The 10552-nt window shown below is 39.0% G+C and overlaps 1 pseudogene; it reads right to left on the bottom strand.

Annotated features, from left to right (window-relative positions):
- Positions 1–8904: 8904 nt before the first annotated feature.
- LOC149148148 (protein DMR6-LIKE OXYGENASE 2-like) lies at positions 8905–10068 on the bottom strand (annotated as a pseudogene).
- Positions 10069–10552: the final 484 nt, after the last annotated feature.

Here is a 10552-nt window from a genome sequence, read left to right as displayed (position 1 = left end):
GCCCTAAACGACGTTTTTTTGGGAATCTGGGGCAACATGGGTCCATGGACCGATGTTGCCTCCCAAAGTGGTAGTACTCGGATAGATCTTTCTAACGAGCTATCGTACGCGTCAAACGGGGATCATATGCCAAAGTTACGACCCCGGGAAATTGATGTACCAATTTACCCAAACGGGGCCCACACTTTGGCGTTTCATCTTCTAGGGTTAGGTTTCGGGATGTGAAGGGTTTTCCATTGTTTCTCAATAATAAATAGGCCTTCGAGCCTCATTGTAACATAGTTCGGAACAGTTCAGAGGCATGTAGCCGCCACATCTCTTCTCAGAGATAAGCTACCATCGCCCTAGCTGGTTTCTTTCCATTTCTGTTTGTAAGCATATTTCAGTATTTTCCATTAATGAAATGAAGCATTATTTCCGCTGCATCTCTGTGTTTATGGTTATTGCATCTCTGTATTTATGGTTATCTCTGTAATCTATTGCGTTCCTGCTTAAATCCGGATCAGTGGTATCAGAGCGGTCTGCCTTTTCTCTGTTTTTCTTTGCATGTCCCCAACAAGGTTGGGATATAAGGAGTTAGGGCTTGAACTGGTCGAACCTTTGCAAGACCAGCCTCGCAAATCCCGACTGCCTCCCATGGCGGATGAGAAGAAAGACGAGGGGGCAGGAGATCCTATCAAAATCTTGTTCGAAGAAGCGCTCGAGCAGCAAAGGAACGCGATGATGGATAGCTTTGCGTAGATCCTTCAGCGGCTACCCAGAGGCGACGCATCGGCTTCCAACAGCAACTCTGGAAACACCACGCCGTTTAAGGTACAAGTTAATTTTGAAATCCCCATCTTCGAGGGTCAAATAGACGCAGATGCCGTAGATAAATGGTTAAATCTGCTAGATGGGTATTTTTCTATTCACGAATTTTCAAGTCAGGAAAAGATTGCCTTCGCTCTTCTCAAAGCAGCCCCCCACGTCTAGGACTGGTGGGAAACCTACTGCGAGCAGAAGGATGAAAGTACAAGCTCACTATTTTCAGCCGCACCCACTTGGAATGACTTCCGAGATGCCATCAAGGAGCAGTACTACCCTGTCGGAAGCTATGAGGACAAATACATCAAATGGACCACACTGCGGCAGGGACGAGACCAAGATGTGCCGGAGTTCACAAACATTTTTCATACCCTTCGCACACAGTTGGGCATCAAAGATTCTGAGCTGCATTTGGTACTCAAATACCGTGGCTGCCTGCACAAATACATCCAGGAAGAGATGGTGTTCTTAAACATCTCCTCACTCGGCACAGCATACCGATACGCTGTCAAAATCGAGCAAAAGTTTAAACAGAAGAAGCGAGACTTTGGATCTGCAAATACGAAGCCCAAAGGACAAAGCCAAGGCGGGGTGACCCAAGGCAACCCGTCGAAACCGCAAGAAAAGAACAACACCATGAAGCTGAAGAAGGACACAGGGAAGTGGTGTGAGTTCCACAAGAGTCCCACTCATAACACAAGTGAGTGTCGGACCAAGCAGTCGCTGGTGGCTGAGTTGAAGGCTTCCGAATCAGATGCATGTTCCGACCCTGAGCTAGAACCTGACAAGGGGAATGGCAAAGGGAAGCAGATCATTGATGCGGATCCCAGCGCCACTGTTGCCACCGCCAAGATCCAGAAAGATGAGCCCGAAAATCCAGAGGAAGGGGAGCATCTTTTCCACTCACAGATGTGGGTGAAGGGTTCACCGCTACAATTCATTGTCGACAGTGGCAGCCAAAAGAACCTCATTTCAGCAGAGGTCGTGAAGCGGTTGGGCCTACCTACTACACTACACCCACAGTCGTACAGTATCGGGTGGCTTCATGAAGGACGAGATCTCAAAGTTCGCCAGCAGTGCCGCCTTCCCTACAGCATCAAACCCTTCACAGACGAGGTATTGTGTGATGTTACACCTCTGGATGTTTGCGATGTATTATTAGGCCAGCCATACTTGTGGAGGCGACATGCTTTGTATGAGTCCAGGCCTCGTGCTGCCATTATTTCTTTGAATAATTCATTATACAGGATACCGGAGGTAGCCCCACCTACCGCCACATCTTTGATCACTACCAAAAAAGGTAGCAAGCTCATATCACAGACTAGGAAATTCATCTGTATGGGGAAGATCGTTGCTACATGCATGGCCCCCGCGAAGGGTTCCTCCATGCAGCAGCAGCAGCAAGGGGATACGGTCATGACAGAACACAGGAACAACTTCTCCTCACCCACAGCGGTACCACACAAGCTTCAGGTGGGCAACAAAGTTTGGTTACATCTGCAGAGGGAGCGCCTTACCAGAACCCATCAGAGACTCAGACCACTCCGACATGGTCCTTACACCAGTACCAAGGCTACGGGAAATAATGCTTTGAAGCACAACATTCCTCCATTCCTTCGCTTGCACCGAGTGTTCAATGTGGACCATTGTTGACCATGCTTTCCACCATTTCTGGACACATCAGAGATTGCAGAACAACTCACCAGAGACCCAGCTCAACAGAAGCTTCCTCATCTCAGGAAGGAACTCAACGCAATGGGGACCATTGCTTCTTAAGGAGGGAGGAATGATCCAGGTGGATGTTGGTGGCCACCCACCTATCCCATTTGGACCCCCACAACTGTCCCTTTTAGCTTTTTCAGTTTCCTAAATTGTAGCACAGTTTACTATTTTTAGCAGTTTTTCAGGTCCTGAACTTCCGGAGCCGCTTTGAGGCCCTAAACGACGTTTTTTTTGGAATCTGGGGCAACATGGGTCCATGGACCGATGTTGCCCCCCAAAGTGGTAGTACTCGGATAGATCTTTCTAACGAGCTATCGTACGCGTCAAACGGGGATCATATGCCAAAGTTACGACCCCGGGAAATTGATGTACCAATTTACCCAAACGGGGCCCACAGTTTGGCGTTTCATCTTCTAGGGTTAGGTTTCGGGATGTGAAGGGTTTTCCATTGTTTCTCAACAATAAATAGGCCTTCGAGCCTCATTGTAACACAGTTCGGAACAGTTCAGAGGCATGTAGCCGCCACATCTCTTCTCAGAGATAAGCTACCATCGCCCTAGCTGGTTTCTTTCCATTTCTGTTTGTAAGCATATTTCAGTATTTTACAGTAATGAAATGAAGTATTATTTCCGTTGCATCTCTGTATTTATGGTTATCGCATCTCTATATTTATGGTTATCTCTGTAATCTATTGCGTTCCTGCTTAAATCCGGATCATTTGTACTTAAAAGTGTGTTGAGTTAAGACCTAATAAAAGAAATGTTAAGACACCCTAAACAATATAAAAGAATAATAAATCATTGTACAAGTAAATTTCCTAGTACTTAGGCCGCGTAAGTATCAAAAGTAATATTCAAAATACTTAATGCTTAGCTTATATGAATAGTAATAACCATACTCTAACACATACACATTATTATAACTTTGATAAAATCATTATACACATTACTATAAATCTAATAAAATCATTATACACATTATTACGCCGTAAGGAGTTTCCCTTTGAAAATGACTCCCCTGGCTGCCACTGTGTCTCTGTCTGCACCATCGAATCAAATGTTAGACGATTGAAATGTTTTAGGCCATTAGATCTGTAACCTCCCTCATTTACACAAATAACTACCAAATAACTAACTTTCTAAACCCTACCAAATAACTAACTTTCTAAACCCTATGAATCTCTCTTCCACCACGCTATGATATATCGGGTCAGAACAACCATGAGAGAGACACTGAGACATGGAGAACCTCTTCATGGACATTGAGGCTGCACTTAACCAATGTCATCATTGTCGCCAATCGTGTGGAAGAGAAGAGAAGGATGCAGAGGAGAGAGTCGCATACCTTTCAGAAACTTGCAATGTCTGCTAGCCTTCTCGTTGCTGCGATGTTCTACGCCATTCTCGTAAGTCTTTCCATCGATCGATATCCAAGACTACTGATTATTAACATGAATAGTAATTGATGTTTGTAGTTGTACATGTAGGAAGTTGTTGTCAGCATATTGTGTAATGTATATCTATTTCTTCTTGAAAATGAGTGTGTTGGTGTGAGGTCGACTGGAGACTTAGACCAGGGTATTAATAAACAAGAGAAATGTTGTGTGAATTAAATGATTTCCAAACCATAACAGAAACAAGCAGAAATGCGATGTGAAAATAATGATGTAAATAACTCGAAATATCTGTAAAAGAAAGTTCACGCATCACTCTGTTCATGCATCACTGTAACCGCGCACCAAAAGAATACAGTAATAAAATCATTATATGTATTCCAAAATTATTATGTCAAACAATCCTGAAGTTATCTGTTGAGATACCAATTCGACCCACGTCGAAATCATAGTTGCACCAGTTCAAAATAAAACTACAACAAAAACCCTCTCTTAACAAGTGTTGACCATAGCAGCAAGAACTGAAGTTATCTGTTGAGATACCAATTCAACCCATGTCGAAATCATAGCTTTACCAGTTCAAAATAAAACTACAACAGAAACCCTCTCTTAACATGTCTTGACCATAGTAGCAAGAAGCATACTCCCACAGTAATAAAAATATCAGAGATACACAGTATATTTCTCAAATGAAGATCCTTAACAATTAGTTCGAGGCCTCAAAGGTCGCTTAACCATTTAAAGAAAAATGCTAACAATTGAATCTTAAAAAGGAAAGACAAGTAACAGAGGGTTTTCCTCTCAAACCTGTTGGGGTTTTTCCTCTAATAACAGGATATGGTGACTCTAATAATAGGACATGGTGAATCTGGAGAATTTCCTTCTCAATCAGAGGCCACAAGAGAAATAACCACACCTGTCATATCAGAAGAGCAATTGTATTAGCTGGGTAGTCAGAGAAAGCTTGAAATAACCCGGATAACCTTCGTGCATGTGTACCTATACACCATTAACAGAGAAATGTAAGCGGGGTATTGAGGACGCATCAGGAAAATATATAAAGTGACTGTCGAGCAGAGAAGATTGTGAACCTCACCTGTAATAAATAACCTGTGTGCAAAATGAAACCCCGGGTGACAGAAAACCTAGGTACAAAACCCCAAGTTGGTACTCATGTTCGGATTAAGAAAAATGTGGGAGGGTTGACTCCATGCACAAGTAACAAAGGGTTTTCCTCTCAACCCTGTTGGGGTTTTTCCTCAAATAACAGGACACAGTGAATCTGGAGAATTTCCTTCTCAATCGGAGACCACAGAGAAATAACCACACCTGGCATATCAAAAGAGCATATGTATTAGCTGGGTAGTGGGAGGAAGCCTGAAATAACCCGGATAACCTTCGTGCATGCATACCTGTACACCATTAACAAAGAAATGTAAGCAGGGTATTGAGGACGCATCAGGAAAATATATAAAGTGACTATCTAGCAGAGAAGATTGTGAACCTCACCTCTAATAAATAACGTTTGCGCAAAATGAAACCCTGAAAGAAAACATGTGTACAAAACCCCAAGTTGGTACTCATGTTCGGATTAAGAAAAATGCGGGAGGGTTGACTTCGTGCACAGGTAACAAAGGGTTTTCCTCTCAACCCTGTTAGGATTTTTCCTCAAATAATAGGACACGGTGGATCTGTATAATTTCCTTCTCAATCGAAGACCACAGAGAAATAGCCACACCTGGCATATCAAAAGAGCATATGTATTAGCTGGGTAGAAGGAGGAAACTTGAAATAACCCTGATAACCTTCGTGCATGCGTACGTGTACACCATTAACAAAGAAATGTAAGCAGGGTATTGAGGACGGATCAGGAAAATATATAAAGCAACTGTTCGGCAGAGAGGACTGTGAACATCACCTGTAACAAATAACCTGTGTGCAGAATGAAACACCGGACGGAAGAAAATTTGTGTACAAAACCCCAAGTCGATACTCATGCTCAGATTAAGAACAACGCTGGAGGGTTGACTCCAAGCAGGGTTAAGATGCCCACCAGTGTTGAGGCTCTAGGCACTAGACCTGCTCCAGCTTTTGAACTGAGCATAAACGAGAACCATTCTTGAGCATTCCATAGGTCAAGTCAGATTAATTGAGGAAAATCTAGAGTAATCAGTTAAAAACCCAGAAGAGGATGTATAAAACAATGAACTTACCCGAGTAACCAAATCGCTGATGATATCTCAAAACCAGACTCTGAGAAAGCAAACCCTTGCAGATCGTCGCAAGCAAGAAAATTGAATCATGTAGCGAAGGAATGAGGCCAAATTGTGGGAGGGGTGAGTGAGTTAGTTTCCCTGTAACCCTCCTCTGTAATCTACATCGTCCATCAGATAGGATCACGGAGAATCGTTGATATGTTGGTGAATCCTGGAGTGAGAGATGACAAGTGGATGGAGCAGATTTAGCATCGAGAAGGTTCAAAGGCCAAGTGTACAACATGTCCTCAGCATACATTAAATTCATTTCTTAATGCCTTAAGTTAATCGTGCCAAGAATTAAAAACCTCGTACTGAATATTGCAGTTAACATTCCGCAAGGATATAATATAAGATTTAAATTTTATATGCAAGTTATGTGAAATTAAAGTGATTTAATGTGTATGCAATTAAAACAAAAATGACTATAGCCCTTGCCAAATGAAATCATGAGCTCACTTTTATATTTTTTTTATGATGATTTTTCTTGTTTAAACTTTTAAAATTAATATATCAATAAGATTTTAATTCAATTTATGATGGAACAGTTTAACCGGTCATAGAATACGATTAATGCATACTTTTGGTCTAGCAATGTCAAAGATGAACATATTCGAGGTCACGGTGAAAGTAATTGAAAAGTGACACATTGTGTTGATTTTTGTGGAAAAGAATATGGAATTATTAGATCTTTCGAGTAATGGTTAACTTTGATTATTTATTTTTCGGTGAAGAAACGATGCCATTCAAATATATACACATAATGAACTTATAGTATATTAACTTCACATAAACTCATCTCTCGAAAATAGTTCACATAAATTAAAAAAAAAATTAAAAAATATGCTATTCAAATATATACACATAATGAACTTATAGTATATTAAGTTCACATAAATTCATCTCTCGAAAATAGTTCACATAAATTAAAAGGAAATTATGGTTGATGTTGTCGTTAATCTTTATATATTCTAAATTTATATTTTTCAATATACATAGAAATACAATAACCTGAAATATATTTAATTAAAAAAATTCCTCAATAAATAATTTTGAAATATACATATGTATATAAAGAAAATGAACAAGACTCTCAGTAGATATCAATATATTTAGGGATATTAGCTTATATATTAAGTAGTTGAACGAGTATAGATCTATCTTAGCACAAATCTAACATGAGTTCCCTCATGGTGCCCTCCTATTCAGTTTCTTTCAAAATAACGATTTTCCTTGTAATGAAGAATAATTTTCTTTAATGTTGGTTTATTGGATTGTATGAATAATGAATGCCTTCAACCATGTAGAAGGTTTTTCACCATGTAAACTCTTGGAATGGCATGTTCCAATTGTCAATATAAAACGATGATATAGACAAGAAGTTATAATACAAATTAGAATTTTGGCCACCACGAGATGTATGCCCACGAGATTAGAATTGTCAAAGTTGCAGATTTTATACCAAAAGTTATGAATAATTGCGAGCTCATGTCTAGCTCATTTTCATCTAATACATGGTGATGTCTAAAATTTGTGATTTTTTTATGCAAATTTATATTTGGAAAGATAGGCATCATATTGTTAGCTATCATATTTTTCATGAATTAATATTATTTTATTTATCTTATCTATTGTCATCTACTAGTATTTTTTGAAAATCTAGCAAATATTTGCTATTTGAAACTTATCTTTCTAGCTCATTGTCATCTAATACGTGGTGATGTCTAAAATTTGTGATTTTTTAATGCAAATTTATATTTGGAAAGATAGGCATCATATTGTTAGCTATCATATTTTTCATGAATTAATATTATTTTATTTATCTTATCTAATGTCATCTACTAGTATTTTTTCAAAATCAGCAAATATTTGCTATTTGCAACTTGAAACACCATCTTTGAAGATTAAGAGGCAATCTATGTTGGAAAGGTAAGTTTTATTTAGCTTATCTAATGTCATCTACTAGTATTTTTTCAAAATCTAGCAAATATTTGCTATTTGCAACTTGAAACACCATCTTTGAAGATTAAGAGGCAAAGGTAAGTGATTTCTCTTTATCTTCTAGCTCTGAATGACATTTTGTTTACTAATTTTTATTTTCAATGATGTTTTATATAGTAGGATTATTCTCGAATCTATGCCTTATGGCGTTTCCTTTGCAACATTTGGTGATTACTAGTTATAAATTTGATAAAATCATTATTATTAAAAATTACAAGAAAATCAAATTCATTATAATATAAATTTTATATTATTTAATATAAAAAATCAGTACATAATATAAAATTAATAACTATACAATATTACATTGCAGAACAAACCCAAAAAGCAGAAGGAAACAAACGGAAAAAGGCCAAACGTCAAACTAATTGACTCAGTCGCATACAAATATAAACCCACATTGAATGTCTCAACCCTTTTCTTTGAATCGCGTAGTATAATACTATAATGCCAGAATGTTTCATATCTAATTTATTTGTTTAAAAATAACACAGGCCAAACTTTTAAATAACCTAGTAAGACCTATTCCATATGAGATATATAAATATGTCCTCAAATTTGGCAAATCAACTTACTCTGAATACCCTAAAGCGTGGAAACCAACTAGCCACTCAAATTTGGCAAATCAACTTACTCTGAATACCCTAAAGCGTGGAAACCAACTAGCCATTCAAGCCAATAGTGATAGTGTTACCGATGGCTTCTCTAACTGAAACACAGAAACAAAATTCATTCACCATTATCCTCTGGGTATTCAATTTTGAAATAATCCAAGAGTTTCTTGGCCTTTAATTCCTCGCCGTAGGCAACTCTCACGAATTCTTGAACCTTAAATCCTGTGTACAGAGCCGGATGTTGTTCATCAACCAGGGACGCTGCAGGAGCAATGAGGGCATCCACTGAAGGGCTACAAAACGTAGCAACTGATATACGTGTAGTGGACACGTTCGTTATTGCTCGATGCTCAACACTCCGGAATCTCCCATTGCTAACCACCTGACAAATCATTGCCATTAACGATTCCATCGTCAAGCTTTTAAACGAAAGAAAATTATATTAGATCAGCTTTTAGTAATTACCTGCAGTAGATCTCCCAAATTAATGACGAAGGCGTTAGCGATGGGTTTTACAGCAACCCATTTTCCATTTTTGAGTACTTGCAAACCGTCAACATCGCCTTGCATTAGAACAGTGATGCCACTTCCGTCTGAATGACCTGGTAAACCCATGGTAAGATCTGGGTTTGGGCATGGAGGATAGTAATTGATAGCCATACTTTGGCCGTGGTTTCCAAAGTTTGTATTCAAGTAATCAGAGTCCAGCCCTAGAGCTTCAGAAATGGCAGCCAGTAACCTTAAAGCCAGCGCTCTAACATTCATAGAATACTTGGCTGCGATCTCTCTGTCACCAGAACATAGGTTGGTCAATTTTTTTGTTGTTCTGCTGGCTTGGAACCAGGGATACTCTCATATATATATATATATATATATGTGTGGGGTTTTTCTCTTTTTTGGGAATAATTTTTGAGTTTTTAGATATTAATTTGGATGATAAAATTAAAAACTATAATTCTGTAAACTAAATATGTTATAAAAAATTAACCCAAAATCACCTCATCCAAAATGATATCTAAAGTTTAAACCCCAAAAAAACAACATATCAATCCTGAATTGATTACCTGTATGCTGCGGGTTTTTCGGGTCAAGAACTCATGACTTCGGACAGAGGATGAAATGGATGTGACAGGGATTCTCTCCAGTTAAGGACCTTTTCTTTGTTAGTGAAGCTCTTAGAAAGCCGAACCCTCTGCTTTGGGTCCTCTGAATAGAGACATGCTCGGTCCTCCACAGGCATTTCGAAGAATTCTTTAGCGATTTCCATCATGTTTTTCATGACTATCTCTGGCACTCCATGGTTCACTATCTGACCTCAACAATATGAAACATAATCATTTGCAAGCATTATGTCACAATTTTATGTTAACTTGAAGAGTTTTAATTATTTTGTTTTGGGTATATTAGGAGGGATTATTTCTATTTTGATAGTAGTTTTAGTGAAATCTCTAGAAATCAAAATTTGCAATTAACATAAACTCATCAGAGTTGGAACCTGAAGATTGCTGATGAGTTGGATTTGATGGACCACCTCTGCTCTGTTAGGGCCATCCGGGTCTTGGAGATCCACCACCAGAATGCTCTCAGAGTAAGACACTTCAGACAACTGCGGGCGTTGACCGAGAGGCAGGATATACTTATCCTCCACCTCACTCCTGTTTACTCCATTGGAGAGTAGCTTTTCTATAATGACACTGAGGTCGCTCTGAACCTCCTCTGATTTAGATGACATCTCTGTGAACCTCTGAACGACAGAAAAAGTT

Source organism: Pinus tabuliformis, chromosome 9 (assembly GCF_031772625.1).
Source record: "Pinus tabuliformis cultivar Carrire ecotype Pingquan chromosome 9, CPIR1, whole genome shotgun sequence".
Taxonomy (NCBI): domain Eukaryota; kingdom Viridiplantae; phylum Streptophyta; class Pinopsida; order Pinales; family Pinaceae; genus Pinus; species Pinus tabuliformis.
This window is presented reverse-complemented; position numbering and strand designations above follow the sequence as displayed.